The sequence below is a fragment of the Mauremys reevesii genome, linkage group 17, assembly GCF_016161935.1.
Source record: "Mauremys reevesii isolate NIE-2019 linkage group 17, ASM1616193v1, whole genome shotgun sequence".
NCBI classification, from domain to species: Eukaryota; Metazoa; Chordata; order Testudines; family Geoemydidae; genus Mauremys; species Mauremys reevesii.
In genome coordinates this window covers 25,958,781-25,982,137 of record NC_052639.1, presented here as the reverse complement: position 1 = coordinate 25,982,137, position 23,357 = coordinate 25,958,781, and the positions used below count along the sequence as shown (strand labels likewise).

The 23,357-nt window shown below is 51.2% G+C and overlaps 1 protein-coding gene and 1 long non-coding RNA gene across 2 annotated transcripts in view; both read left to right on the top strand.

Moving 5' to 3' along the window:
• Positions 1–23,357, top strand: part of LOC120385155 — a 572,769-nt gene that overhangs the window by 460,589 nt on the left and 88,823 nt on the right. The window lies entirely within an intron of this gene.
• On the top strand, positions 1,224–6,010 carry LOC120385175. Its single transcript, XR_005589329.1, has 3 exons — positions 1,224–1,271; positions 5,734–5,874; positions 5,951–6,010. It is a non-coding gene; the product is annotated as an uncharacterized LOC120385175 (long non-coding RNA).

Sequence of the window (23,357 nt, the reverse complement as noted above, 5' to 3'; positions counted from 1 at the left end):
TGGCGAGGTCCCGTCCTGCAGCGCAGGGACCGAGGGGCAGAGTCAAGCTGTGCGTTGTCCGGCAGTTCCGGGCTGCAGCCTCTTCGCGCCCACGGGCCCTTTGTGACCCTCAGAGCAGCCCCGGATCTGCCGTGGCCCCTCCCCGAGGCCCCGCCCTGCTCACGCCGGCCCCCTCCCTCCCCCGCCCTCACTCACTGTCACCAGGCCGGGGCGGGGCAGGCTCTGGGCTGGGTTAACATGGGGGCAAATAAAATCAGGACATGTCCCTGTGGGGAGGGGGTTTCAGTTGTTGCTAAAGGTGGGGGAAGCCCTCAGTCTCTGTCTGATTGTGTGTGTGTCTCTCTCTCTCCTCAGGAGATTGGCGTTGAGTTTCCTGGGTGAGACGCTGCTGATTCAGAAAAGGATTAGACATTTATATGGACCATATCATCCAAACTTCGCTGGTATACAAAATGTAGAAGGGATATAAATCCTTATGCTTCAGGATATAAGCCTACCACCAACTGATAGGGGTCAGGAAGAAACTTCTCCTATGGGCAGGTTAATCCATAATTGTTTGATATTGTGTTTCTCAGACTTTCCTCTGAGGCAGCTGGGCCTGTGACTTGCCCTGAAAAATAGATCATTGGTGGGCCTTTATATTATGGGGCTGATCATTTTTTGTTTTATGGTAGTGTTTAGATGTGCCAACCAAAATTCAGGGTCCCATTACAAAACATAGTAAGAGATTGTCCTGTGCCTCAAATACAATCTAAACAAATAGACAAGATAGGCAAACAGTAGGATAAAGTATTATTAACCTCCATTTATAGATGGGGAACTGAGGCAGAGATGAAGGACCAGATTTTCAAAGATATTTAGGTGCTTAAGATGCAAACAGATGCTTAAAGGTGTTTTTGAAAATTGCACCAGCAGATTAGGTGCATAACACCCACTGATTTCAATAGGAGTTAGGCGCCAAACCTAACTTAAGCACGACTGGTCTATTTCCCATTCCAATTTTCACCAAAACCAATACGGTTCTGCTCACTGATGCCTAGAATATTCCTGGAATTTTGGAATTGCTTGGATGTGGTGTTCACAAGTTCATGTTACAAGCAGAGAAATGCTATCAAGTAGAGTGAAGAACTCACATTACTCAGTAAACAAGTTTTCAAATGTTTTCCTCATACAGATCACTTCTTCAGATAAAGAATATTTCTTCTCCCAACCTGCCCTGCCTCACACCTACAGTACCCCACAGCAACAAGAGAGCTTAGTGACATGAAAAGGTAATTTTAGGACAGGATTAAGGGCATGGGTGCAAACCAAGTGGTTTAAAAGTGGTGGGTGCAGTCAGTCATTACATGATGATGTACACAGTCTGTGACATCACACTCCATTGCCAATGAAACAATAGTGACATCTCGTGCAGAGAAGTGTAAACAAGAAGCAGGCAGCATTATCTTCTGCAGATATAAACAACTTCTTTGTCTGAGTGATTGGCTGAATAAGATATTATATTACGCCCATAACATCACAGGCCATAGGTGGTCAAAACACCTGACTTTATGGTCACCGCTGTGGTGATGGCACTTCCATATCACTGCTACCTGATGGCCATAGATGGTCAGACCTTTGGGATTTTTCCTTATATGCATATTCAGAGCCACAAGTAACAGGTGACCCATCTCAGGCGAGTAATAAAGAGATTGTGTGACACACCAGCCAGCCTCTGCCTATAAAAGGCTGGAGCTGCCAGCAGGGCCAGCTTTAGGCCAATTCAACCAATTCCCTGAATCGGGCCCTGCCCCTAGAGGGCCCTGTGCCCAAGCCCCAGTACAGTGTACTGGCAAGAGCCAGTGCGCTGTACCGGGTGGCCCGGCTGTAGGGATATTAAAGAAGGTTTATATTAAACATGGTTTATAAAAGAAATGATTTATTAATTTATTGTTAATTAATACTTTATAACTTAAGGTTTATGTTAGAAGTAAATTTGTGATTCCCAACATTTAGCCTCTAACCTGCAAGCCACCAGCTGTATCTGTGTGAAGCCTGCTCAAAGAGATACTTGGTATAAAACTTGTTAAGCTCAAAGAAATACTTTGTATAAAACTTGTTAAACATTAATTATCTCTAAGTAAGCCAAAACAGTAGCTGTTATAGTGTATAAATAGAGATCCCCACCCTCTGTAAGTTTTCATCTCACTTTACCTTTGCTTGTTAAAAGACAGGAGGGTCACATAAATTGGTAACACCCTAAAGGTAAAAAGACAGTGAACTAGATGTAATTAAGATAGAGAATGTATGTGAATGCATGCCTAGTTTAAACAATGAATGAATGGTTAGGGAGTTACCAGCCTGAAGAATTCAGTGTCGGCTGAAGAAGGTGTCAAGTGGGATCAACCAGATGACCCCCCAGTACCTCAAAGGAAGGAAAAACAAGCATCTGACAGAATGGAGCCAGCCACCTGCTGATTGATTTAGCAACAGCAAAATGAAGCAACTCTCATGGACTGACATAGGAATAAATTCCTATCAAACTGGACTCTAAAGACTGAGGACTTTGAGGGCTTGGCTACACTTACAAATTTGCAGCGCTGCAGCAGGGTGTGAAAACACACCCTCTCCAGTGCTGCAAATTGCGGCGCTGCAAAGCGCCAGTGTGGCCAGCCCCAGCGCTGGGAGCGGCTCCCAGCGCTGTCCGTTATTCCCCACAGGGAGGTGGAGTATGGACAGCGCAGGGAGAGCTTTCTCCCAGCGCTGGTGCTTTGACTACACTTAGCGCTTCAAAGCGCTGCCACAGCAGCGCTACCGCGGCAGCGCTTTGAAGTGCTAAGTGTAGCCACAGCCTGAGTCTATGGTTCTGCTGCCAGCCTCCAGGAGCATCAAATGCATCTGACACAGACTTGGCTCCATCCTCATGACCAAGATACCTGGCCAGTAACTTGGCATGAGCAATGTCTAGGCTGGTAACTATAACATCTGTACAGAACCTGAATGAATGATTGTGTGAATGAATATATGTGTGTGTGTGTATAAGGAATAAGTAGTGATAGAAATAAGTAGTAAAACAACGTTGTTTACTGTTGTCTTTTGTTTTGTTATGGTATTTACAATAAATGTGGCATCTTTGCCTTATCCCTCTTAATTAGATCCTGTTGGTTTTTATTATATTGGTATAACACGGCTTCCCCCGGGCGGGGGGTATTTAAAGGGCCTGGGGAGCTCTGGGGAAGTGGTGCAGCTTTGGCGGCTATTTAAAGGGCTGGGGCGGTAGAAGCAGGGGAGCCCTGGGCCCTTTAAATAGCCCCTGAGCCCGGGCTGCTGCTGCTACCCTGGTGGGGGAGGGAGGAAGAGGGGGCAACCACCGTACAGGGTGGGCTGCACCCCCTGTCCGCAGCCAGCCCCTGTCCGCAGCCAGCCCCTGCCTGCACCAGCCCTGCCTGACCGGCCCGTCTCCAGCCAGCCCCGCATTCCCTGCCCTGCCTCCAGCCCCGGTCTCCAGCCAGCCCCGCACTCCCTGCCCTCAGCCAGCCTGTCTCCTGCCCACCCCTGCCGCACACCCTGTCCTGCCCGCACCAGCCCTGCACCCGTTGCCCTGCCTGCAGCCAGACCCTACCTCCAGTCAGCCCCTGCCCTGCCTCCAGCCAGCCCCATGTCCACTGATGCCCTGCAGTTCCCAGGGCAGTAACCCTGCACACCTGCTTCAGTGAGCGGAGCAGGGAGCAGCTGGGACCCACACATGTGGGTGACCAGACGGCAAGTGTGAAAAATCAGGACAGGGCGTGGGGCGTAATAGGAGCCTATATAAGAAAAAGCCCCAAATATTGGGACTGTCCCTATAAAATGGGGACATCTGGTCACCTTAGCTGGAACATTTTTACAGTTCTTGGTAATAGCAACACATTAGTTACAAAAATTACCATTAGCGATAACAACAAATTCATTGCAAGGGTCCACCTACAATCATTTTTGTCATCATGCCACACCTTTGGCTCAATACCATTGGGGTTTGCGCCTTTAGGGTTAACCTGCATAGGCGGCAGGTTATATACACCTGCGGTGCCCGGCTCCAGGAATATTCAGGGGCCGGGTGCCCTGCTCCAGCAATATTTGGAGCTGGGTCTCTCCCCGGCCCTGCCTGGATAGGGCCCCGGCCCTTACCTGAGCCTCCAAAGCCCCAAACCTCCGCCCCAGCCAGAGCCCTCATCCCCCTGCACCCTAATCCTCAACCCCAGCCAAAGCCCTCATCCCCCCACACCCTAATCCTCAGCCCGAGCCGGAGCCCTCATCCCCCCGCACCCTAATCCTCAACCCCAGCCAGAGCCCTCATCCCCCCACACCCTAATCCTGAGCCCCAACCCTCATCCCCCTGCACCCTAATCCTCAGCCCCATCCCTGAGCGCCCCTGCAGCATGAACTCCTCAACCTCAGCTCCAAACCTCATCCCCCTGCACCCTAATCCTCTGACCCAGTCCTGAGCCCCCCCACATCATGAATCCCTCATCCTCAGCTCCACAGCCCTCACCCCTGTACTCCCTCCTATCCCCAAACTCCCTTCCCAGAAGGTGCACCCCCCCTGCCCACCCCCCCCGTCCCAACCCCCCACTCCGTCCCAAAGCCTGCACCCTTCACCCCCTCCTGCACACCCACCCCCTGCCCCAGCCCAGAGCCTGCACCCAGCACCCAAACTCCATCCCAAAGCCTGCACCCTGGACCCTAATCCCCAGCCCAGGATCTGCACCCCAGACCTCCCCCGCCGAGACCCCTCTCAGAGCCTTAGGCAGGTGGGGGCAGAGTTGGGGGGCGGGTTCTGAGCACCACCAAAATTTCTACAGACTTGCCACCCATGAACCTGTGGCTTCCCTTTGCAAACTTCCTCCTTGTTCTGAAGGATCAAACCCTGATTTTTCTTGCTTAACAGAATTTACTGGCTGATGGGGTGGGCTCTCTTTGCTAACAGCCATTAGCAAGTCTTCTCCCTGCCAGCCAAGTAATTTGCATCAACACAGAAGCACAGACTGCTCACTTAAAGAATCAGAATGGAGACATTCCTGTTCCAACACCATTGTCTTCCCAACCAGCTGGCCAAACACAGCCACTTGCTTATAGAGCTGCTCAACTTTCTTAACAGCCCTTACTCCATCTGAGACCTTTTCAAAGCTATCCACACGGGCTCTTTCAAAGGAAAGTGGGTGGATTTTTACATATCTTCCTAACCAGTCTTTAAAGGGTTAAGTCAGTCTGTGAGTTAATTAACTCTTTCTGGCCCTGTCGCCTTCCAATGAGAGATTATATTACACCCATAACGTCACAGGCCATATATGGTCAAAACAGCCGTGGCCAGGCTGGGACCGGGCTGGGCCTGGGGTACTCAGCTGGGGCCAGGCAGGGGCGGATGAAGCCAGGCCGAAGGGAGCCGCTCAGTCGGGAACGGACTGGAGGGAGCCACTCGTCTGGGCTGGGCTGGGCCTTGCCATGCCTCCCTGGAGCCCTCCTCACACTCCTTTCCCCTGGTCCAGCCTTTGTTCCAGCTCAGGTGGTAGCTAGTGGATTTCTCACGATGGCTGCCCCATTTGTTCCCTTCCACTCAGATACAGATACAAAAGTGATACATTTATACAAATAGGATGACCACACTCAGTAGATTATAAGCCTTGTAATGATACCTTACAAGAGACCTTTTGCATGAAGCATGCTGCAGTTACATTATATTCACACTCATTAGCATATTTTTATAAACTCCTATAGAATGGAACATGACAACAGCAAAGACGACGACAGCGGAGACACCTCTGAAGAAATGCCCTAGAGCCCTTGGGCCGTCACGCTTCAGGAATGTGCGTGAGGTGCTAGGAGACCTGGAGATGGGGGGTGTCCTGCTGGCCGTAGGTGAGTGTTGTGAACAACCATTTGCTTGTCTGTATTTATCCATTCCTGGCAATAAAACATTGTCTTGTTTTCACAGCCACTTTCGGTCTCCTGGCTTCTACCCTCTACCCTACTGGCAGGGCATTGTGCAGCACCCTTTCCAGCCCACCTGGGTGGAGGAGATTGAGGAAGAGAGCATCTGCCATCCAGCTCCATCTCATCTAGAGCAAGTGAGTGGAGGTCTCCAGAGCCATCGCCAGTGGGGTGGGAATGGCCCAGCAATAGGGCTCCCAGCCTTTCCCTTGCAGGAGATTGTTCCCAACGTCGAGAGTCTTTGGGGAGGGCAGAACCTGCCAGGTGCTGAACACCCACAATGGCAAGCAGTGAAATCAGTGGGAACTGAGGGCGACTCCTCCCTCCTGGGATTGGCACCGTGTGAACGAACTTTCATTTAGGACTATCCGGGTTCCGCTCTTTCTCTGGCCTGGGAGGGAGCGGGGTCTACTGGGGTGGAGGGAGCGGCTTGTCCAAACTAACGGAGAGCCCCATTGCTCTGAAAGAATGAGACTCTCCCAGTTTCACAGGGCCCTATTGGGTGAGGGAGAACATTGGGAGCAGCCTGTGCTGTGAGCTGCTGCCAGTGCGTGTGGACGGCAGCCCCCCTGCCCTGGGGTGGGGTGTGTGGGGAGGAGGAATTGCCTCAGCAGAGGGGACGTAGGCAGGGGAGCAGGCAGGCCCATTAATGAGAGGCTGCCTTGAGCCCAGACTCATGGCTGCTCCCCACTCAGTTCCAGGATGGAGCGGTGGAAGCGGATGCTGAGGAGGAAGGCTGGGCAGGTGGCTCTGGAGCCAGTAGGGAGCAGTGTCCGTCTTGCCCAGGAGGAGAGTGGCCCCTCTGTCCCCGCGGGCGAGGAAGAGGCCAGTGGGCAGGCAAAGTGGAGAAGCTCCCTGACCTTCTGGAGGAAGAGGAAAAGACCAGCTCCCTTAGCAGGCCCTGAGGCACCTTCTGGTCCCAAATGGAGGTGGCCCCGGGTGATGCTATGTAGGAGGGACCCAGGCGAGGGCAGGAGCCGGGCAAGGTGGCTCTGCGGCTTCCTTTCCAGGAAGCAGAGGAGCCAGGAGCCCAGCCCCAGGGCCCAGCAGGAGCTATCCACCAGCCTGGCCACCGAGGAGCCCCCAGCCAACCGAGCAGGAGCTGGGCGGCTCCGGCATGGGGACCGGCAGCTCTGCCTACTCCTGAGGGGCCAGCACCTCCTCTGTGGGGTCTGACAGCCCTGAGGCTGAAGGCTCCCTCTGTGCAGGTGAGGGGAGACCCAGGGGACAGGGGGAAGGATGGGGCAGTAGGGGACTAATAACACCCTGTGCCCATTGGGTCACCAAGACGCCAGGACTGAGACATGGGAGCCCCACTAACACCAGTGGGGGTGGCACAGCAGCACCCTGTAGCAGGGGATGCTGGGCAGAGTCCGGGGAGCTCCAGCCTCCCCTGATGATGTTGGGGGGGGGGCCTGACGGCCATGGGGCCCTGAGGCTGATGGGCCTGAGGGTGTCTCTGGGAGGGGCAGGGTGCGGCCCTCTGTGCCATGGGGCTCCTTGTTGAGGATGGGGGACATTGAGCCATTTCTCTACACTGCATCCCCCCAGTGGCAGCAGGGATTGTCCTTTCTCCTGCTCTCCCTGGTGCAGAGACCCCCAGTGCCCAGCAGCAGTGGGCTGAGGAGGAGGAAGAAGAGAAGGAGGAGGAGGAGGTGTCCCCTGAACAAGACACCATCAGGGTCATCCAGGAGCACCTCCAGGGCAGAGCTGAGGTACAAAAATCTTACAGCTGCGCTGCCCCTGAGTCTGCCCTGCCCCTTCTTCCATCCCCACCCACACAGGGGGGTCTTGTCCCAGAGAATCCATCACCCCCAATGGGGGGAACTGCTCCCTTGTTACCTGGCACCCCAAAGTGGGGGCATTTGTCTCACGCAGGCCAAGGTGTCCGCTCCCCACAGACACTGTCCCAGTTACAACCCCAGTCTGTGCAGGGCGACACTGGTTTCGGGAAGCGGGGCGGCTTTCCCTGTCCAACTCCATGGGGTTCCTGAGCCATGGAGCTGGTGTAGGTGGGTTGGGGAGGTCCCTACCTAACTGTCTCTCTCTCTCCCCCCACCCCACTCCTAGTTGATGGCCAAACAGCTCCGCTTCCTCCGTAGTGTCCCACGTCTGTGCTTCTTGGCACAGCAGCAGGGGCTGAACACTCTGGAGCCCCACGTCTCCAAAGCGGCCCTCGTGGAGAGCATTGCGGTGAGTGGGACCCCGTGTCTGGCCCCTGGGGCGAGGGACCCAGAAACGAGAGAAAGAGTTGGTGGGGCCAGAGGGGGAAGCAGAGGACAGTGGTTCCTGTGGCTGAGGGCTGGGGAGCAGGGAAGGGAGAGCTTCTGACACCAATCGGGAGCTGGCAGTGGGGGAATTGTAAGGCCGGAGGGGAGGGGAGGGGGAAGGAAGTTTGATGGATGGGAGGAATGGGGGGCCCAGCTGGTTGGGAGTGACACTGGCTGTTTCTGCAGAGCACTTTGGCCTCCTCCCTGGAAAGTGCCTGTGGGTCTGCGGGGCCTGAGTCTCACATGCAAATTTATCTTCTTGGGGTCTCTCAGGAGCTGATTGAAAATCTGCCCATGGTGCCAGAGCCAACCTCCATCATCTCCAGCTCCATGGCTGCAGTTTGCAGCCTCAGGTACCAGGACCGTCCCATCCAGCTGCCTTAACCCTGGTGCTGATCGGGTCTGGAGCCGGGAGTCCCAGATCTTCTCCGGCCTAGATTACCCCCAGCTGTGGCTGTTCCCATCCCCCAGCAGAGGAGGCGGGAACGTCTCCACTTTCCTGGCTGGGGGGTGATTTCACTCCAGGAACGTTACAGCGGCCGTAGGGAGGGGATCACTGCGGGGGAGGGGGTCATGGCCATGGCAGTGCCAGCGCCACTCCGGTGCCGCCAAGGATAACACGGGCTCTTCTCTCCCCGCAGCAAACTGAAGCCGCTGCTTGCCCTGGAGCTGGAATCACGCCTCCTGTGGGCTCTTCTTTACACCATCTTCACGATGGGCACTGGGCAGGATACCACCCACTTCCAGGTAGGTCACGATCCTACTTCCCTGTCCCAGGAGCAGGAGCCGCCTCTGGTCCCTGCTCCCTTGGTTTGATGGAGCTGCTGAGAATAGGGGAGGAGTGAGCAGAGCTGGGAACAGGCCCGAGACAAACTGGCAGGGAGGGCCCCTTCCCTCCAGGGGGGATTGTATTACCCCTCTGTGGCTGATCCCAGCCTTCCCTCTCCTCATTCTGTGTTCTGCTGCCTGGACTCTCCCGGGGATCCTTCTTCCCACCCATTGCAGTTTGGCTGGTCCCTAGTCTGCTGGGTACCAGCCCCTGCACAGAGAACTGCTAAGGCCAGCAGGCATCCGACTAGGAACTCTTGCCAAGTGTCCTTGGAATGATGTGAATGGGAGAGGCCAGGATGTGCCTTTTGGGTCTGGCCAGGGCTCTCAGAGAACCCCCCTGGTCCCGTGACTGGTGTAGCCCCATGTCCCATGACTGACGGGTGTTCCCGCTTCTTGCAGGCTCTGCACAACACCTATTTACAGAGGCTGGACGCCATGGTCGGGTGCCTGCTCACTGAGACCCCCACCCCAGCTAAGCTGCAGGAGGTGAGTAGAATGGGCTGGTCTGGGGCGGAGTTTGCCCTTAACCCCGTCAGGGGTCTGCAAAGGAGAGACTAGAAGAGTCCCGTTTCCGTTGTGTCCTCCCAGCTTGAACCCAAGCCGCCCCACGTTCCCAGAGCTGTCAGTGCAGTGCAATGTTGGGACCCTTACGCCTCCTGGGGCGGGGGCGCAGGGGAGCAGAGGGAAGGAGCTGGGACTCTCAGCCAGAGCTCTGCACGGTTGCATTAAGCACTAACAGTGAAAACCAGGCCTGGCTGGGGCCTGAGAGACTGAAACCAACACCTGTGAGATGCAGGACATGGGACCCTGAGAAAAGTCACTGGCTCCTTTCTAGGGAGACCCTGAGATACAGGAGGAGCCTCAGGGAATCAGCTCTTCTGTCCTAGGGACACTGCAGTTCCTGTCCTCACGGCCACTCCATCCATCCTACCAAGGCTTCTGCAGCTGGGGTCTGGGGTCCAGGACATGTGCCTTGATCCTGACGTGCTGTTCATGGATCAGAGCACATGATCTGAGGGTTCAGAGCAAATAGACCAGCCCCAAGACCGACCATTGTCCCAGCCTGGCGAGACAATGACAGCTTGTGCCCAGTGGAGGACAGGACCAAACAGCTCAGCTTCCGCCATGCTGTCCCACGTCTGTGCGTCTTGGCACAGCAGCAGGGGCTGGACACTCTGGAGCCCCACTTCTCCAAAGTGGCCACGCCATCAGTGGCTCATTCACCTGCACATCTACCAAAGTGATCTATGCCATCATGGGCCAGCAATGCCTCTCTGCCATAGGTACATTGGCCAAACCGGACAGTCTCTATGCAAAAGAATAAATGGACACAAATCTGACATCAGGAATCATAACATTCAAAATCCAGTAGGAGAACACTTCAGCCTCTCTAACCACTCAGTGACAGACTTGAAGGTGGCAATTTTGCAACAAAAAAACTTCAAAAACAGACTCCAAAGAGAGACTGTTGAACTTGAATTAATATGCAAATTAGATAAAATTAACTTAGTTTTAAACAGAGACTGGGAATGGTTGGGTCATTGCACTAATTGAATCTATTTCTCCACGTTAAGTGTCCTCACACCTTCTGTGGGTCATCTTGATTATCACTTCAAAGGTTTTTTTCTCCTGCTGATGATTGCTCATCTCAGTTGATTGGCCTCTTAGAGTTGGTATGGCTACTTCCACCTTTTCACGGTCTCTGTATGTATAAATATCTTCTTTCTGTGTTCCATTCTATGCATCCGCTGAAGTGAGCTGTTAGCCAGTGAGTGGCCCATCGAACAGACACTTAATTCACAATGGACCATGGGAGGCACCCATCTACACTGAACGGACTTTTCTGTGAATGTTCTATCTGACGTATCCTGCAAAGTATCCATCCTGCAATGACTGAGCAAAATGGGGCATGGACAGGGACTTGCCCATGTGACTCCAAGCTCCCATCTTTCACCTGTGATTTTCCACTAGCTGTGCTGAGGACTTTGAAACAATGGGTTTCCCTTCATATGGCAGAAGTTAAAAGAGGCCCTGGAAACATCTCCACTGTGCCTCTAGCCTGCTCCAGCCTCTTTCCTGCTCAAACATCTGGACTATGGACTTATACTAATGGGAGCATCTAACCAAGGGAGAGGCACTTCCAGTGACTTGGAAGCACCCAAAGACTTATCAAGCCAGCAGTTTATTCTATCACTGCTATAAGCCTGAACCAAGAACTTTGCAATTATTGTATTTGATTCCTTTAACCAATTTTAATTCTCACCTTTCTTTCTTTCTTTCTTTCTTTCTTTCTTTCTTTCTTTCTTTCTTTCTTTCTTTCTTTTTATAAATAAACCTTTAGCATTTAGATACTGAAGGATTGGCATCAATGTGATTTTGGGGAAATATCTAAGTTATATATTGACCTGGGTGGGCGGCTGGTCCTGTGAGATCAGATATAGCCTCTTAGGGTATGTCTTCACTCCCCGCCAGATCGGCGGGTAGCAATCGATTTCTCGGAGTTCGATATATCGCGTCTCATCTAGATGCGATATCGAACCCCGAACACGCTCCCGTCGACTCCGGAACTCCACCAGAGTGAGTGGCGGTAGCGGAGTCGACGGGGGAGCCGTGGACGTCGATCCCGCGCCGTGAGGATGGGTAAGTAATTCTAGCTAAGGTACTTCGACTTCAGCTACGCTATTCACGTAGCTGAAGTTGCGTACCTTAGATCGACCCCCCCCCCCACCTAGTGTAGACCAGGCCTTAACTCAAACTTCTGAAAAGCAGGAGACGCAGTTACAGTTGCCTGCACCACCTTCATCCTGTCCTCTGTCAGCAGCGTCCCTTTAAAACACACACATTTACTCTACCAACACCCTGCTGGCTGAAATCTACAAACTGTTCACTACCTTTTACAGCCCTTCCAACCAGAGCTCCAACCCCATCTTGGCCTGACAAGGCCCAACCCCTGGGCAAATCAGACTGGGGTAAGGATTGGGCAGGGCCATGAGAGTGGCTGCAGAGCAAGACCCCTGACCCCTACTCAGATCAGCCCCACCTCACTGATCTCTCCTCACTCAGACACACTGCACCCCTCCCCAAATTCCTGAAAGCCTGGGTAGGGGAGCTTATTTTCCCTTGTGATGGTCTGAGCTCTCCCTCCCCACCCGGCCGCAGCTGGAGCTAAGATAGATGCCCCCTCCATTGCTCCCCTTTGGGAAACACAGTGTTAATTTAGACGAATCTGATAAGGCTCAGACGTGCAATGTCTGATCTCCGTTCACATTCTCCACAGTTCCAGCCCTTGTTGCTTATTGAAAGAAATGACTCAATATCCCAGTTTCATGTTTTATTAACATGAACAAATACAACCAAGAACATACATCGCTAAGGCTAAACGACTAGCTAATGAAAGGTTAAACAATACAGTGATAAAGTTCAGGTCAAATCAGTAAATCAACGAGTTAACTAGGATATTGCGTTGGAATCAAGTCATCAATTTAGTCAAACCATCAGAAGAATACAGCAGAAAATCAACCCTTATAAATCCTAGAACAGCAACCCAAGGAGGCAGGTGCATATTTAGTGGTACCAAAACCCCAATCAGAGGTTTTCACCCAGGCAGTGCATCCCAGATTTGGAGAGCTGAACATTTCAATACCGAAACCAAATTATTGCTTATATTTAGCCCACAGCCTCAAAGTGAATTAGTTTTCTCCTTAGATTTCACTATTGCATCACTAATAATAGAAAAAGGAAAATAAATGGCAAAGATTATGAGGTTGGATCTCTGCAGCTCTTTGGCTTTGGAGTCACATGGAGCAGGACCTGTAGCTGCAGTTGAGGAACCAGGTACTGGCATAGCTGGCCCAGCACTTCGGGCTAGCAGGCTTTTCAGGTGCAGGAGACTAGTGCAGGCTGCACAGCCTGTCACTGTTGTGCTTCATTCCCCAGAGGGGATCAGTCCTGGGATCCTGGAAGTCAGTCTCCCTTAGATGACTTACATAAGAACACAAGACAGGTCATACTAGGTCAAACCAATGGGCCATCTAGCCCAGTGTGCTGCCTGAGAGTGACCAGTGCCAGATGCTTCAGAGAGAATGAACAGAACACGCTTGTTGAGCTGAAAGCTGAAGGACTCCCACCCTTACCTTTTACTTTATCGTTGTAGATTCCAGCTTACCCCATCTTACCACACCTCCTGCGAGGTGTCTGGGCAAATCAGGTGTGAACCAATCCTTCGATACAGACATGTCCCACTCTAGATGAAGTGAGGCAGAGTTTGGGCCAACGTCAGTTTGGAACAGCCCGACTGAGCCCGGCAGTTTTCTCAAAGTATCTGCTGCCGTAAACCGCATGCAGTGTGGACGTGTGAACCCCAAAGGTATCAAACGTGAAAGAAACAAAGGCCAGTTACGGGGAGGTTTCCGTGGCCAGGCCTGAGGGTTAAGCAGCTGGGCTCTAACAGCTGCCTCCTCAAAAGGAAAACGGTCTCAGCACCCATAAAAATAACTGGTTGCAAAAATCAATCATCCTGCATCCATCACCATTTTAAATTCTGACCTCTTCCGCCCGATGTCTCTTTGTTTAGCAAACAAGCAAATTGGGGACTCTGTGGCTGTTACCCTCTAACTCGGTAGAAGGTTACACATCTTGACTCAAGCAATTTTCCTCTTCACAGAATATTTATTTTAAAGTTTATCAAAATAAATTCCATTTGAAAGAGAAATAATTACAGTCTACACTGGGGCTCTATTTTCATACATGCTATTTCTCCCACATGTTCCCCCGCTCTAATTCCTTTGGAGTGAGGTTTTACTTTTCAGGATTAGCCACCATTTCCAATATAGTAGGAGGGGCGGGAGAGAACTAGAAGAAAACCTGAATTATATAGTAACACTGAAAGTTATCACATAATCAGCCTCTTACTTTACACTAATTAACTTCATGTTTAATTTCATTGTCACTGGTAACAACTTATTCAAAGATTACAAAATATAAACCTATAGGGCAGTTTTCTCTTAATTCCCATTTCCACCATTGAGTTTTGTGTGAAGTCACATTCTACAATAACCTAGGAGCCTTCCATTTATGTGAGTTCATTTCGCCCTGGGTCTTCTCCCATAAGTGTAGGTGGAAGGGCTCTCACGCTACGTGGGAAGGCTGCATCATGAGAAAAAACACCTGTGTTCTATTATCACATTTTCTAATCTTTCAGAGTAGCAACAGGTGGAGAAGTGATACAAATGCATAAGACTTAATAGCAAAACTAAGAGACCAAACCACAGAGTCAGGACTCAGCATTCATGTATCCTGCAGTCTGAACTTGGAATCTGATACATTCCCTCATTAGCTACCATAATTTGCCCAGCATGGAACTGCTTCTTGTCCAACAAGGCAGCCAGATTGGGACCCATAGGCATGGATTGGCTCTGAAGCAATCAGATGTTTCTCTCTGTGCTTCATGAAACTTTGGATCCAAATGGTAAAAGACAGTTGTTCCCAATTTAATAATGGCATCCTTTAGGAGTGAGACCAATGCCACTTAACTAGGGAGCAGCATTCTCAAAATAGTTTACCTGGGCCACAGGTCACCATAGCTTCCATCACTGGGGCAAAAAATCAACCACTAGTACATGTGATTTCTACCTGAGTCCTTGTCAAATCTTTGACTTTTCTTGGAGTAATTTTATACTTCTCTGGTGTAGAATTCTTCACCAAGCACATAAAAGATCAGTAGCAATAGTGAAGTATAACTCCTCCCCTCCCCCAAATATGCCCTTCATTTCTTTAATCTGGTGGCACAGATTTAAATTAGGGACTAAATTCAGGTGTGGCTTAGAATCCTTGTAAAACACCAAATGTCAGGTATCTATGGAAAATAGGTCTCTTTCTGCAGCTATATCACATTCAACACGGATTTCATTTTCTACATATTTGCAGCATCGCCCAGGGGTGACTGAACAGAAACATCACTTCCATTTTCCTCTTCCCTACCTAGATGGGAATTGCATTTCCCAAATAACAGGCAACCCGCACCTGATTAGGAAGGAGATCTCTTCACGAGCAACCTCCTGCAGGGCCTGGGCCACAACTGCTTTGGGGGCCAACTGCATGGGTATCTTATAGTCTCATAGAGTTTAAGGTCAGAAGGGACCATTATGATCATCTAGTCTGACCTCCTGCACAATGCAGGCCACAGAATCTCACCCACCCACTCCTGTAACAACCCCCTAACCTTAGTTCCAAGTCATTTACCAGGGAATCTTCTTCACAGCCCTTTAGAAAATATATTGACCTTCCCAACTGAATGGTTTGGATGGTGATAGGGAAGCCCTCTGACTTACCCTAGCTTCTTCTGTTGTTAGAGAGGGTGAAGTGACATTTTCCCCTATCCCTGCCCTGTTCATAGAATATCAGGGTTAGAAGGGACCTCAAGAGGTCATTGAATTCAACCCCCCTGCTCAAAGCAGGACCAATCCCCAAATTTTTGCCCCAAATCGTCCCTTCAAAGGCTGAACTCGCAACCCTAGGTTTAGCAGGCCAATGCTCAAACCACTGAGCTCTCTCTCCCAGTTCCATCTCTTTGTTATAGTTCAATATATTTTAAGTGAGAAAAGTGGTAGTAACAATTTGTTCTCCAGCACAACCTGAAGCAACATCAGAGCAACTGGGAACGAAACAATTTGTTGATGACTAACAATTGCTTTGAAATGGGGGAACAGTATAACCGTGATGCTCAGGGTTTGTTTAGACTAGGAAAAGTGATGGAGTTTAGGTCAGGTCAAAGGGAAAGCTAATGCCAACCACTACACCTGGGCTGCATCTGCACTACAACTATAACTGTCTTTTTACACCAAGGTCACTAACTTGAGCAGCCAACACCATGTGCAGCCCTAGTGGATGGAAGGCCCAGGTAGTTTTTGCCTCAGTGTAGCTTGTTGGGATCAAACCTCTCTCTCACCTGGAGCTGATGAACATTCCTGGCTGGAGGGACACACACTACGACTCAAAGGAAAAAGTTGATAGAAAAGAACGCAGGATTGACCCCAAAGAAGGGTCAGCTGCAAAAGGCAGAAGCAGGCAACCCATCTGCAGGAGCTGAGAGACCACGGTGAAGATGATGTGAAGATCACTTTGTGGGGAATTAACAAATGTGATTTAAAAAAAAAATCTTTGGCCAACCCTAGTCAAGGCATTTATTACAGTTCTCTCTCATGTGAATTTTCTGATGTCTAATAAGGCTTGAGCTCTGATTGAAGGTTTTCCTTCCTTCCTGGTCTACACTACGAGTTTATTTCGAATATAGCAGCGTTTTAAACCAAATTAACGCTGCACCCGTCCACACAATGAAATTCTTTATTTTGATATAAAGGGCTCTTAATATCGATAGCTGCACTCCTCCCTGATGAGGGGAGTAGCGCTGAAATCGGTTTTGCCATTTCGAATTAGAGTTAGTGAGGCTGCAATCTAACGGTATTGGCCTCCGGGAGCTATCCCACAGTGCACCATTGTGACCGCTCTGGACAGCAATCTGAACTCGGATGCACTGGCCAGGTAGATAGGAAAAGCCCCAGGAACTTTTGAATTTAATTTCCTATTTGCCCACCGTGGAGCACTGATCAGCACAGGTGACCATTCAGTCCCAGAATCAAAAAAGAGCTCCATCATGGACCGTACGGGAGATACTGAATCTGATCTCTGTATGGGGAGATGAATCTATTCTCTGTTCAAAAGACAAAATGCCAAAACATTTGAAAAAATCTCCAAGGCCATGATGGACAGAGGCCACAACAGGAACTCGGCCCAGTGCTGCGTGAAACTTAAGGAGCTGAGACAAGCGTAACAGAAAGCCAAAGAATGAAATGGACGCTCACGGAGGGAGGAGCGACTGACGACTGTAGCTATCCCACAGTTCCCGCACTGTCCGAAAACCATTTGAATTCTTGGCTGAGCTTCCAAAGCCTGAAGGGTCAAAAACATTGTTGCGGGTGGTTCAGGGTATATGTCATCAGCCCCCCAACCCTCCCTCTGTGAAACCAAGGGAAAAAAATTATTTCCCGCCTTTTTCAATGTCACCGTATGTCTACTGGATGGTGCTGGCAGATGCGGTGCTGCAGCGCTACACAGCAGCATCCCTTCCCTTCCTTCCCTTGCAGATGGTGCAGCATGACTGATCTCCGTCATAGTCGTCCCCTGTCATGGTGCTCCTGGCCAGCCTCGGTGAGGTCGGCCGGGGCGCTGGGTGAAAATGAGAATGATTCCCAGGTCATTCTCTTCTTTAAGTTTTGTCTCCTGGAGATTCACTCCTGCCTGTCTTCAAGTTTTGTCTAAAGGAGAGTCAGTCCTGCCTAGAATATCAGGCAAGCCTACTAAAAACCAGAGAGGCAAATGGCCGCTCCAGATCAGAGCCCCAGATATCCCACAGAAATGATGAGCTGCATGCCATTCTAGGGGGTGCCCCTGCAACAACGCCACCCATTGCTTCCCTCCTCCCCCACCCCTCCTGGGCTACTGTAGTAGTTATCCCCCATTTGTGTGATGAAGTAATAAAGAATGCATGAATTTGAAACAACACTGACTTTATTGCCTCTGCAAGGAGAGATCAAAGGAGGGAGGGGAGGGCAGCCTCCAGCTGCTATGATATTCCAGGCAGGAGTGAATCTCCAGGAGACAAAACTTAAAGAAGAGAATGACCTGGGAATCATTCTCATTTTCGCTCAGGCGCTCCGGCCGACCTCACCGAGGCCGCCAGGAGCAATCAGGGACGGCGATGACGGAGATCAGTCATGCTGCACCATCTGCAAGGGAAGGGGATGCTGCTGTGTAGCGCTGCAGCACCGCATCTGCCAGCACCATCCAGTAGACATACGGTGACAGTGAAAAAAGGCTGAATGGGCTCCATGGTTGCCGTGCTATGGCATCTGCCTGGGCAATCCCGGGAAAAGGGTGTGAAATAATTGTCTGCCATTGCTTTCACTGAGGGAGGATTGTCTGATGACATTTACCCAGAATCACATGCGACACTGTTTTTGCCCCATCATTCATTGGTATCTCAACCCAGAATTCCAATGGGCAGAGGAGACTATGGGAACTATGGGATAGCTACGCACATTGCAACGCTCCAGAATTCGACGCTAGCTTCGGTACATGGATGCACACCGCTGAATTAATGTGCTTAGTGTGGCCACGTGCACTCGACTTTATACAATGTTTCCAAAAATCGGTCTCTGTAAAATCGGAATAATCCAGTAGTGTAGACATACCCCATGTGGATTTTCTGATGTTTAATAAGGTTTGAGCTCTGATTGAAACTTTTCCCACACTCAGACCATGTGTAGGTCTCTCTCCTGTGTGGATTTTCTGATGTGCAATCAGGGTAGAGTTCTGATTGAAGCTTTCCCCGCACTCTGAGCATATGTGGGGCTTCTCTCCTGTGTGGATTCTCTTATGTGAGATGAGGGCTGAACGATGAATGAAGTGTTTCCCACACTCAGAGCATCCATGAGGTTTCTCACCTGTGTGGATTCTCCTATGTTTGATAAAGTTTGAGCTCTGATTGAAGCTTTTCCCGCATTCAGCGCATGTGTAAGGCGTCTCTCCTGTGTGGATTCTATGATGTGAGATGAGGGTTGAACTATCAATGAAGCGTTTCCCACACTCAGAGCATTCATAAGGTTTCTCGCCCGTGTGGATTGTCTGATGTGTGGTAAGGTGTGGCCTCTGACTGAAGTGTTTCCCACACTCAGAGCATCCATAAGGTTTCTCACCTGTGTGGATTCTCCGATGTGTGATCAGGGCAGAGCTCCGAATGAAGCTTTTCCCGCACTCAGAGCACATGTAGGGTTTCTCTCCAGTGTGGGTTCTCCAATGTGTGAGAAGAGTTGAGCTCCGATTGAAGCTTTTCCCACACTTATGGCATCTGTAGCGTGTCTCTTCCAGGTTGATTCTCTTGCATGTAATAAGGTCTGAGTGGCTACTGAAGTTTTCCTCTGGCCTGTGCTGAGTCTCACAGTCTTTTGCTCTTTCTGGGAGTGCACAACTCCCGTAAACATTCCCTTTGGATCTTCCTGATAATGTTCCACGTGGTTCTACTTGTTCAGCATCTTCCTGCTGGGGTTTCTCCTCCTCATTCTCACTCACCATCCCATCACCTGATGGCAGATAGAGACAATCCAGACATAGGTCACTCCCTATGCTGGAGAGAAAGGAATCTCAGAGAGAGGAATGGAAAAGGGATGAACAAACCAAAATATGTGCAGGAGAGATCAAACCTATCAGGATCTGATTTTTCCCAAATCCTTCCCCAGAGGAGAGAGGAAGGGATCAGTTTTGGTCTGTATCTCATGAGATCATTCAGGAGAAAGTGAGATTGGGGAGGGACCTGTTTCCAGTTGTCAGTCAGAATAGATGGGAAGCCTTGAGTGACATCTGCCATAATGGTTCCACATCTGCAGAGAACAATCCTGAACTTGGAGAGCTCACAAGGTCTTTGTAGGGTATTTGTATTTGTCCAATCTTCCACTTCTTGTAAGCTGTTTTTGTGTTTTCACTGTTAAGCCAAGCTGGTCGCCTGCCATATTTACTTTTCTTCCTACACATCAGGATGGTTTGTTCCTGCAACCTCAATAAGGATTCTTTAAAATACTTTTAAAGTATTTCCTCGACTCCTTTCCCCGTCATGTTATTCTCCCAGGATCCTGCCCATCAGCTTCCCGAGGAGTCAAAGTCTGCTTTTCTGAAGTCCAGGATCTCTGTTCTACTGCTCTCCTTTCTTCCTTGTGTCAGGATCCTGAACTCGACCATCTCATGGTCACTGCCTTCCAGGTTCCCATCCACTATTGCTTCCTCTACTATTTCTTCCCTGAAGCGGTTGATTTGGGGGTGCGGCGGGGCAGACCAGGGAAAAGGTGGGGTGGTGCTTTGGGGAAGAGGTGGAGTGGGGGAGGGGCCTGAGGCAGAGCAGGAGTTGAGCACCCACTGGCCAGAGGGAAGTTGGTGCCTACTGAGGGGATGGACAAAGGACTGATAGACTCATAGAAGATGAGGGTTGGAAGGGACCTCAGGAGGTCATCCAGTCCAACCCCCTGCCCATGGCAGGACCAACACCAACTAAATCATCCCGGCCAGGGTTTTGTCAATCCGGGCCTTCAAAACCTCTAAGGAAGGAGATTCCACCACCTCCCTAGGGAACCCATCCCAGTGCTTCACCACCCTCCTAGTGAAATAGTGTTTCCTAATATCCAACCTAGACCTCCCACACTGCAACTTGATATCATTGCTCCTTGTTCTGTCATCTGCCACCACTGAGAACAGCTGAGCTCCATCCTCTTCGGACCCCCGCCCCCCTTTCAGGTAGCTGAAGGCTAGGGTTACCAGATATCCCGATTTTATAGGGATAGTCCCGATTTTTGGGTCCTTTTCTTGTATAGGCTCCTATTACCCCCCACCCCGTCCCGATTTTTCACATTTGCTGTCTGGTCACCCTATTGAAGGCTGCTATTAAATCCCCCCTCGCTGTCCTCTTCTGCAGACTAAATAAGCTCCAGCCCCCTGGTCATTTTCCTTGTCGTCAGCTGGACCCTCTCCAATTTGTCCACACCCTTTCTGTAGTGGGTTGGCCCCAAACCAGACGCAATACTCCAGATGTCCAGATATGGCCTCACCAGTGCCCAATAGAGCGGAATAATCACCTCCCTCGATCTGCTGGCAATGCTCCTACTAACGCAGCCCAATATGCCGCTAGGCTTCTTGGCAAGAAGGGCACACTGCTGACTCATAGCCGGCTTCTCGCCCACTGTAATCCTCAGCTCTCGTTGACCAGCCCCAGGGCTGACTCATGAGTCCGTGGGGGAGGGGTGGAGGAGAGGAGGCCACGGTGAGTGGTGAGGACCCCAGAGAGGGGGGTGCAGTGGAGGAGAGGGGGGACTCAGCCAGGCAGCAGTGGGCGATGGGGGATGGGAGAAGGGGGGAAGCAGATACAGGAGGAGATGGAGCACAGGCTGGGCACCAGGGCCCAGGCATCCAGGGCCTGGTTGGCGGCAGCTGTGCCAGGGGCCCCACCTATTTACCAACCGCCTGTGCTTCCACTGAGGGATCTCCAGAGTGTCAATGTTCCCCGGAGCTCGCCTTCCCTGACAGGCCTGAGCAACCAGAGCTTGTCCCTAGACCACTCCCAGCCTCCCCGCGGGGAGCGTATGGACCCAAACAGGCTGGAGACAAGTTATCGCAGAAATCACTGGGGACTCTGGGAGCATCTTCAGCTGTGGAGGGTGACACACCCCACAGGAGCTGAATTTCTGACTCAGGGCTGAGCAGTGCAGGGTGGATGCACAGCACAGCTGTGAGGCTGTTTGATGCGATCGATGCACCCAAGTCGGTTTAGTGAAGACCCACTAAATTGACAGCAGAGTGCTCTCCGGGCGACTCTGGGACTACACCGGGAATGACAGGAGTAAGGTAAGTCTCCCGTCGGCCCAGCACAGTGTAGACACAGCAGTAAGTCGACCTAAGCTACCTCGAATCCAGCTGTGTTAGTCCCGTAGCTGGAGCAGCGTCACTTAGGACGACTTACTGCAGAAGGATGGACACAGCCTGAGGCCTGAGTTTCCACTGCAGTCTGGATGCTCAAACACCAGCTTGGCAACACAAGTCACCAAGCCCAGGCCACGCAAAGACAGGCACAGTGTGCAGTGTGGACACTCCTTCAGATAAGCCCAGGAGTGTCACATGAGGAAATCAATCCTTTCGTTGGACTTGCTGGTAGAAGAGCCCAGTGATGTTGCAGCTCCCCGACCGTCAGTGACAAACACAGCGCTCCAGCAACTGAGCTCTAGGGCTCGCTGCTGAAAGAAAAGCTTCACGAGTGACAAAGGGCAAAGGGAGGTGCTGGTCTTTGGCCAAGGGCAGGGAGCCCCACCCTCCAACACAGACCATTTCCCTCGTTGTCTGTCTGTGCTGGGGCAGGAGCAATAACACGGCCTCCTGCTTTTGCTATTGCAGAGAGTTGGTTATGACGGTCTCCTCAAACACAGGGTGCGGAACAGGCCTCAGACCTGACTGGGTGTAAAGAAGAACTACGCAGCTAGACTGAGCCAGCTGGGAATTCAGATGTGCCCCTTTCCTGGAGGGATGGACTGACCTGTGAGGGGCTGGAACCGGAGCTACCAATGTTTAACTTGCACTCGTTCAGCATCTTTCCTGTGAGTGCCGTCACTGTAGGTTAAATACTCCAGCCCCAGGCTCCCCGCCAGCTCTCCTTGTGATTGGATTCTGTACAGCAGGGGTGCAGGGAACCAACAGGTGCATCTGACTCCTTGGTGAGGTTTTGCGTGCAAGGTGTGTGTGTGAGTCTTTGTGTGTCGGAAGCATGAGTGTGGCACTGTCACTGAACTGGGAGAGGGCGACGGTGGTGGGAGAGAGACAGTGGAAGAATAAAGGGGCAGCGATGGGCATAATGATGATGATTGTGTTGTGTTTCATTCCTTAGATCTGGTGCCACTGCCTGTCCCTTTAGCCTTGTAGTTTACCAAGAGTAAAACTAAATATCTGTTCAGATACAAGGGAGTGTCTGTGTCCATTCCTGTTAGCTGCACAGGGGTTTGACGTTGCTGCTTTCAATCCTCCGGCTCTGCCAGGATAAGGAACAATTCAGGCCGTAATTGAACTGAAGGAGGAGATGATTTTCTGACAGGAGGGACGGCGCCTCTCAAAGGTGTTTGGCAGGCAGCCTCCTTCCCAGGTCTGAACCGACAACACCCAGTTGAAAAGGGACCCTCCCCAGCCCTCCTCAGCCCGGTGAAAAGGAGTGAGTGAGCGTGGGGGAGAGCGAGCGACGGAGGGAGATGGATTGAGGGGGCCGGGACCTCGGTGAAGGGGCAGGATGAGGGTGTTCGGTTTTGTGGGGTCAGAAAGTTGGCAACCCCAGATCCAGGGGAAACAACTCAAACACCCAATGAGTCTGGCCAGGGGCAGGACATCAGCTTTGAGGGGAGGGGTGGGTGTGGCAGTGAAATCACAAAGGCCTTTTGCAGGAACTCGGCCTATTGGGCAAAGGTGGTGGGGAGGGGGTGACCTCACAGAGAGATCCCGACATCAGCCGGGCAGGACAGAGGTGCAGGGCCAGGCCAGTCTCTGAGACCTCCCGGCTTTGCTGCCGCAAGTCACCTTCGCGAGGTCTCTCCTCGAGGGCTGAGAGAGAATTAGGATTCAGAGTTGTGAGCATGAGGAGGAACCTCTGTGGAGTTTTCTCCTTTCCTACCACTGATTGTGCCGAAAACAAACTTCCCTTTGAGAAGGTAAGAGGCTCAGAGAGGTTTGGAACCTGTT